This window comes from Panicum virgatum, chromosome 8N (assembly GCF_016808335.1).
Source record: "Panicum virgatum strain AP13 chromosome 8N, P.virgatum_v5, whole genome shotgun sequence".
NCBI lineage: Eukaryota > Viridiplantae > Streptophyta > Magnoliopsida > Poales > Poaceae > Panicum > Panicum virgatum.
In genome coordinates this window covers 21,212,960-21,221,229 of record NC_053152.1, presented here as the reverse complement: position 1 = coordinate 21,221,229, position 8,270 = coordinate 21,212,960, and positions in this window count along the sequence as shown.

Below are 8,270 nucleotides of genomic sequence, written 5' to 3'. Positions count from 1 at the left end.
GGCCTGTCACGACACCCCCCTTTTGAACGAAATACCCTGAAGCAAGTCGAACCCCCTTTGGTAGTTCCGCCATGAACCTCTAGCCACCATGACTACAAGATCATGCTAAGCGATCTATATCGATAATAGATCTAAGATGAAGCAAACCCAAAGAGAAGAACGAAATCGAAAGAGAGAACATGGTCGCTAATAGATTCGGAAGACTTGATTATCATTACTCACATAATAGATTCGTTTGGATCGTCACCACCGAGTACATACCATTGACGACTCCAACTAGCTCATGAACTCCACCATGGCACAACCTCGCAGGGAGGCCATGGCAGCTAGGGGCAGCCTAAGCCATCTCCTAGACAACTTCGAAGACTTGCGGCGGCCGTCGTCTCCCTCCGGTCTTGGCCCTAGGTTTTCGTCGAGTTCTGGGTGGATAGATGCTTCGAGATGAATAAGGTGCGAGCTATTTATAAGCCGAGGAAGCCACCGGTCGAAGGGGAGGGCAAACCGCCTCAGAAACGGGCTGGGCCGGCCGGCCCCATGGGCCTAGGCCTGCCGGCCTACCCTGTTTCGGGCTCGCCTCGGTCTCATTTTTCGCGTGCAGACTCCTCGCATCTTCTAGAGTTTATGTCCTTCACGATTGCACCCCTTTTGACGTCGTTATCTTGGAGATATCTTCGAGAAAAGGATAGGATAGGGAATCCTTCCTTAAATCTTCATTTGCTTTGCTTAATCCCGAAGTATCTTGATCTCATCTTCGTGGGCTCGGTCCTTTGGGCTCTCTTGGAGGATGGATGTGCATGAATGGGCTTCGAATCAACATAGGCTTTGGTCCTTCCTTTGGGATTTGGCCCTTCCTTTGGGCTTTGGCCTCGTCATTTCATGCTCCAAAATAGGCCAAAAACCTGCAAAAACGAAGTTCCTCCAAAATATATGTGCAAGTGTGAAAATGACCAATAATTAGGCCGGGGTTAGGACGGTTAGAGATTTTGATATTAAATTCATGCCATTATCAAGGATAAACAAGGGATAAAGTGGGTACTTAAGGAGCGCCAACATTCCCCCCATGCTTAAACCTTGCTCGTCCTCGAGTATGTCCAGGAGCTTTGCTTATAAAGAAATTTGCGTTGCCCCTCAATGTCCTCTCTGCACTTAGTCATACATAACAAGACATATTGCTCTCTCAAGTATTTAGCATTTAAGTTCATGTTGTGACCGGCTACTTTTTCATTATGGAAGATAGACTAGCAATTAAAGAACAAGCCACAATAATAAATAAATGCAATGCTCTCAAACTTAAGCGAACTTCAAACCTTTACCTTGTTTCATCGGGAAGAGTTTTCAAAAGAATGCATACCAAACATAAGTGAGGTTCTCTTGCAAAAGATCATGGAAATACTCATATCATCAAGTCTCTCAAGCCTACATTAGATTGTCTTCAATCTATTCTACTCATATATAAAAGTGGAAGGCTTATGTGGAGCTTGGTAGGTAAAAACAATCATAGAAAAACATTATATCTGAAATATTGTCAAACTAAGAGAGAGATCTATTGGATTTACTGAGACTTGTCAAAAAGGCCATTGGAAAATAATGTTGGAGAGGGAGAAAGATGAAACACACACATTTAGATAGGTGGACATGTGCAAGTGGCAAATGGATGATCCCGAGACACAAATGAAGTTCTCGTTATCGGATTGCACATGGTTGGAAGATTTGAGTATGGAATAGTTCTTCAAAGTAACGTGGAAAATTAATGAAGCCAAAAAGAGCTAAGGAGCATTTTATTCTTCTCTTTTTTTTTCTTTCCTTTTCTCCCTTTTTTCATTTTTCTATTTTTCTCTTTCTTTCTTTTTTTTTCTTTCTTTTTGCTCCTTAGAACTTTTGATAGCATAGAATACTTACCCAGTCATCCCCCCATGCTTGAACGAATTCTCGTCCTCGAGTATGAATAGTGGGAGAACCAACTAACTAGGGTAAGTATCTCAAGTTCACCTTCTTCTTCGTAGAACCTCTTGAATCTCCGGAGAGCCTTGTCTCCCAAAACTTTTCTTTATATGGTGCCCTTGATTCTTTTGATTCCGTCGAAATGATAATCCATACTCAAATTGGGTTGTGGTCAAGGAGGTAATCACAAAAAGATATTTTTGGTTTATGGTTGATATCCAGCGAGGTTTGCAAAATCTCCGAAGTAGAAACTCATAATGCATGGATAAATGGGCTAGCAAAAAGAAGGTTACACAAAAAAAAACGGAATGACCGGCTTCTTAGTCTCATACCAAAGAAATCAATCTTAATCCAACTCATCAAAATATAAGTTTGCAATCTAAAGGTTTCATCATGAAAGAATATGTATGTATAGGCTTTGGTAGGTAGAACTTTGCAAGAGATTCATAAATGTAGATAGCATAGGAATTAAGTTTTCAAATTAAACAATCACAAGGTGTAAGGTCATCGGTAGACTTAAATCAAAGAGCAACATAGAATATGTGGGTTTAGAATTTAGTCATTTAACCTCCACAAATAAAAGAGCCAGTATTTAATCATTTTAATTCCATTTAATTGAGAGCAAATGGTCAAGTCATATACAACATAGCGTAGGTAAAACAAAGCAGCAACTTTCATCATTTTTCCATAAGCATAAGGCATTGCCAAAATGTATCAATGTGGTGAGCACAAAGTGATGGTGATCCTACACTTATTGAAAACAAAAACAAAACTAGGTTGTCCTCCTAGAAGCCATGTGATAGGTTGAGATATATATACAAAGGTTGCATCTATGGTTGAAGGCATATATGTACAAGCATTTAGAAAAAAGAGAGAGTTGAGAAAGAATTACCGTCCTTCTCGATGCTTGTAATGAAGTGTAGCGCGGCCTCCCCCATACTTAAGCATTGTGCTAAGCATGGAAGAAGAATCATGAGCATCTTGTGGCAACCGTGATTATCTTACTCCATGAGATCTTTCTTCCTTGTCCACGAAATCCTCCCCCATGCTTAGCATGATGCTAGGCGTAGAAGGAGAAGATGAACCATCTTGCAATTCTTGAAGTCCTTCCCTCATGTGTATGAATATCATCTTCAATGTGTCTTCACCTTTGTTGCCTCAATTTCCTTCAACTTCTTCTTATACTAAGTCATGGTCCCAATCTTTGCTTCTCATCGTCGTCGCCTCCTTCAATTCCTCGTTGTCCCATTGCTGCCTCATCTTCATGAATTTTTCTTTCAATTTCCAGAACAGAACCTGTACTGAAATATTGCTCCATTGCGAAGTGCACAAATTTTCTTTTCCAACGAGTCCTTATTCGCCCAAAATTAATTCCGAACAAGAGAGTTATATCCATTTTATCCCAGCGCTGCAATCTACCCTGACGAATTTCAGAACGCGCAACGTTCAATTTTCTTGTCATATCTCCTTGTACGGGTCTTCAAATTCATTGATCTTGGATGTGTTGAAACGGGAATTTGATGGAGCTTCTGAATATCAACTTTTTGCTTCTTGTACAGCTCTGAACATGTTCTCAAATTGATGAAAACAGCTGCTTGCTTTGGAACTTTGGAGATGTTGACGAATTTGGTTTTTTCTTTGATCACGAATTCATGGGAACGCTTTGTCATGCCTGCAAAACAATTCAAGTGCACAATCTACCCCCAAGGTGACGGTCGGGAGTAGAAACAAATGCCAACAAACCCACCATTCCTAAGATATCAAATTGTGGCATAGCTAGCTTAGCGAAAAAAATAAAACTAGTGAGTGTACGTGTGTGCTAGTGTAAATGCAAATGAGAGGAAGGTATATAAACAAGATAATGTTTATACCTAGTTCTAAACACCATGTTTACAACTAGGTTGCCGAACTTCTCCATAGCCAAAAAGACTTATTTAACCAAGGTCAAAATACCATGTCTATCCCAAGATCAATAGGCCTTCATAGCACAAGAAAAAATAAAGCGCATTGCAAAGCTTATAAACCAACCAAATGCAACCTCATAGCTTGGTACCTAAATGATGATGGTATTAAATCATATCTAAACACCATGTTTACACAAGATTGCAAAAGGTAAATGCTATCATGATTAGCATTACATAGATAGGAAAGCATACATCAATAAGATTGAGACCAAGCTAGCAAAAATGAGGGCATGAACAATGGAATGTATGCAAAGTGCAAATGCAAAGTTAGCAAAAACAAGTGTTAGCAAGGTTGAAAGGACCTTTTGATGTTGTTCTGCAACTAGTTTATTCAAAAACAATTGCTAAGAGTGAGGCTTTTGTCAAAGAAAAGGTTATTTATCGAAAAAGGATCAAGCAACCGAGATAACAAGGTTTTAGAAGTAGGTTTATGGGTTTCCTATATTTTTGGCTTAAACAAAATTTTGAAGAGAGAGAGTGTTGGGTATAGAAATTCTATCTAAGGTGGTTTCAAAAAAACTAGAGAGAAACAAAAGTTAGATTTTTTTTGAATGAAAAACATAACCTATTGTTTTAGGATTGCTCTTTGAGTGGTTTTCCTAAGGGTTTTAGGATCTCAAAAGCGAGGCTAGTCAATGTTTTTAGAAAAGGTTTTTTTTAAATGCAACATGCAATGCAATGCAAGGGTGAGACGAACAACATGGTATGCAATGCAACACGGGGTGGGTGAACAAAATGATATGACATGATGATGTGGTCTAAAACAAAACAAAAAGTTAGCCTAAGTTAATTAGCCACAAGTTTAGAATCAAATGGTGGTGCAATGCTTCATAAATCTCTCTAAAAAAACACAAAGAAAAAGACTCAAAACACTAATAGGCACACAAAAAGGTCTACAAGTTTCCCAAGACCAAATAACAAAGTGCTCCCTCAATAACATTTAGAATGAACAACATGAAGTTGTGGTTTTTGTTAGAGCAATGGTACAATGTTACTTGATATTCTGATTAAAGAGTGCAATGTAGACGGTCATATTAATATATATAAAAAATAAAAGATCAGGTTGCCTTCTGCAAAGTGCTTCATTTAAAATCATAGAGCTCGACTTTCTTACCTTCAAATTAATGCGAAGCCATGGTCCTTCATGCAAGAGGTGAAGGTGCTCCATGCAGCTCTTATTCCACTTCCCATGATGGACATGATCAATCACGCTTAATGGAAAACTTGCCCAATCGTCTCTCACATCATCGTCACCTCCTTCTTTGTTGTCCTTCGTCATTACCTTTCTTTTCACGGATTTTCTTCTCTATCCAGATTGGGAGTTGTGCCAACAAATTGATCCAATGCAAGGTGTACGAAATCTTCTTTCCAACAAGTCTTCATTTGCCCAAAACACATTCCAATTGAGGGAGTTATGCCCCTTTTTCCCTGTCACAACAATCTGCCCCGTGCTGATTTCAGCACGTGTATCTCCGATCTTTGAGACATAGCTCCTCCCGTGGGTCTTCAATTGTATCGATCATGGATGCGTTGAACTGAGGACTTGATGGAGATCCTGAATATTCAACTTTCTTGCATTGTAAATCTCTGGACTTGTGCACAAAATTTATGAGGCTTAGCGACGTCCGTTCTTGAAACTTGAAGATATTGATGATGGTGTTCAAAATTTTGCGCACAGTTTCCCTCCTCATCATTTGAGTTTCATGTCCTGCATGGTTAGTGAAATTCGGGGCTTCTCCCGACATGTGCTCTTTTAGGGTCATGAGCTTGACCAAGCGTAAAGCAAGATCGAGATTTGCAATTATTTGTAAACATATGCAACATAATCACATCCTCAATTAAATTTCATCAACAAGGCATGGTGTAATTAAATGCAGCATGTGTTTCTTGCATAGCGCGGAGCTCATTATTAGGCAGAGGTTCTTTCAGCATGAAATCAACCTTCTCAAGAAACTCTAGCCTATCATCATGAAAAGAACGAGGCATAGAATTTAAACTTTCATTCCAACTATTGGTTCAAGCATGAGATTTTTAACGATTATCAACAAAACCAATAGAAGCTTGAGAATTCACTGTATACCTTAGCCTCGGAGCTTTTTCATACTCATTGGAGTCGTGGTGCTTTGTGCGAGATGTCATCTTGATGCACTCCTCGTAGTCCATCGTGATTTTCTTCTCACGTCTCCATGTGTTGAATGTTGTACTCTTTGCAATCCGTCGTGGTTTGTTTGCAACATCTTTGTTTGTCGAAGGTCGACCGCTTATGCCTTCATTTGCCAATGTCATTGGGGTTCTTCCTCTGCTCCAAGCCTCTGAATTTTATCATGTACGCTTGATGAAAATATCGCCCAAGCTCCTCTTCATTGTTGTCATCGTCATCTTTTCTATCTTATTCTCATCGCGTTGCTCCTGCCTCTTCTTCATGGAATCTCTCCTATATACTCAACAGAACATATACCAAAATATAGCTCTATTGAACAGTTTATAAAATTACCTTTCCAACAAGTGGTCATTTGCTTTAAACGGAGTTCAAACGAGGGAGTTATGCCCGTTTCACTTTTGGCGCTGCGTGCTGTCCAGAAATTTTCAGAGTGCACAACTTTCAATGTTTTGGCCATACCCGCTTGTAGGAATCTCCGATTGACTTGGTTCTTGATTCATTGGGACGGAAACTTCGTGGAGCTTTTGAATATCCAAAAATTTGCTGCTATTTAATTCTGAGGTTGAGCAGAATATTGATGATAACAATGACTTCTTACGAATCGATCCGAAGATGTCGATGATCTTGATCTTGTGGTCTTCGGAGCGTCTTATTGTGCATCCTTAGCTTCAAGGTCATCACCATTGATTCACCAGCGAGTAGCATGGATCCAATGGTCTGTCTCCATGGTTCTTGCTTTGCCTAAGGTGTCGGGATCGAAGGAGGCTCCCGTGCTTTGTGTCGATGATCAGAGCGGTCTCTTTCTTTGATTGCACTCGACTAGAAGCTTCTTGAGCATCCCATGGAGAAGATGGGTGACATCATGGTTCCTCTAATCTCTTTGTCTCTAGCGTTGGTCAACTTCAAATCATCAACTTTTGTGCACAAGGTTCTCCAAACATCTTGCGACATCGTCATCACTTTCTTCATTGTTTGTTGCTGCCTCTTCTTCGTTGAATTCCTTGATCACCTGCACAGAACATGTACCAAAATTCTACTCCATGGAAATCCTTATGAAATTACCTTTTCAACGAGTGATCATTGATCCCAAACGGACTCCGGATGAAGAAGTTATGGTCGTTTTACTCCGTCACTACGCTCTGTCCCGAGACATTTCAGAACGCGCAGTGTTGAAAGATTTTACCATAACTATTCACACCGGTCTCCAAAATTCATGATTCTTGATGCGTTGGAAAGTAGACTTGATGGAGCTTCAAAATAATCTATTATTTACTCATGGTACTTCTCTGATCTTGGATGAAAAACTCATTACAACAGTAACACTTTAGAGATGATGATGATCCGATCGCACGATTTTCTTCGCGGGCGTGCTTCATACCTATTGCTTGAACAAACAATTTTTCCCAAAAACATTAGTCTTTAAAATCAATTGACACAGCGGCGTACCTTATTTATCATCTTTTGCTTTTGGGGAGTAGGGACTCGATAGCGGATGCTGGGCCACTAACAAAAGTTAGCACCTACCACTAAAGAGTGAATCTTGATGTTGTTGCCGTCATGTCGATGTGGACGTTGTCGATGTTCCATGTCGAGGCTCCTCGATCATCTTGTTGCCGATTTTTTGAAATTTGTCGAAGTGGATTATGGACTTCTCGAAGTCCAAGTTTGGTGTCTAACTTTTTCCACCTGCTTTCAAGGACACAAACAAGAAAACAAGGGTATATGCAATAATAAAATTAGGGTTAGTCCAAAAACTAGATAGATCGCCCTAGGGTTCATATTGCCGATCCCCGGCAACGGCGCCAGAAAAGCTTGTTGACGCTCATTAGCGCCCCGATTTGTATACCGCAAGCGCACGGTTCGTGTAGCTTTTCCCTTAGAGTATTCCCCCAAGGTTTATCAATCCGTGGATCGACAAAGAACTACCTAAGCTTTTCCATCTAATCTAATGGATCTATCCTAACATGAAGCATTGATTGCATATAAAGGGTAAACCTTTGACAGATATGAGTGATGTGTAAAGGTTGATCTCATCCATGAACATAGGCTTAATCATAGCAAAACCAAAGACATGGCTAGGCCTATCGTCATCTAGTTGTAGTTCAAGCTAACGAGCAAATAAATCATGCATCTCAATCAAAAGCATCTTTAAACTCAAAATCTCCAATCCGATCCCTCGATACTCCGCCTACTCTGTGGAGACG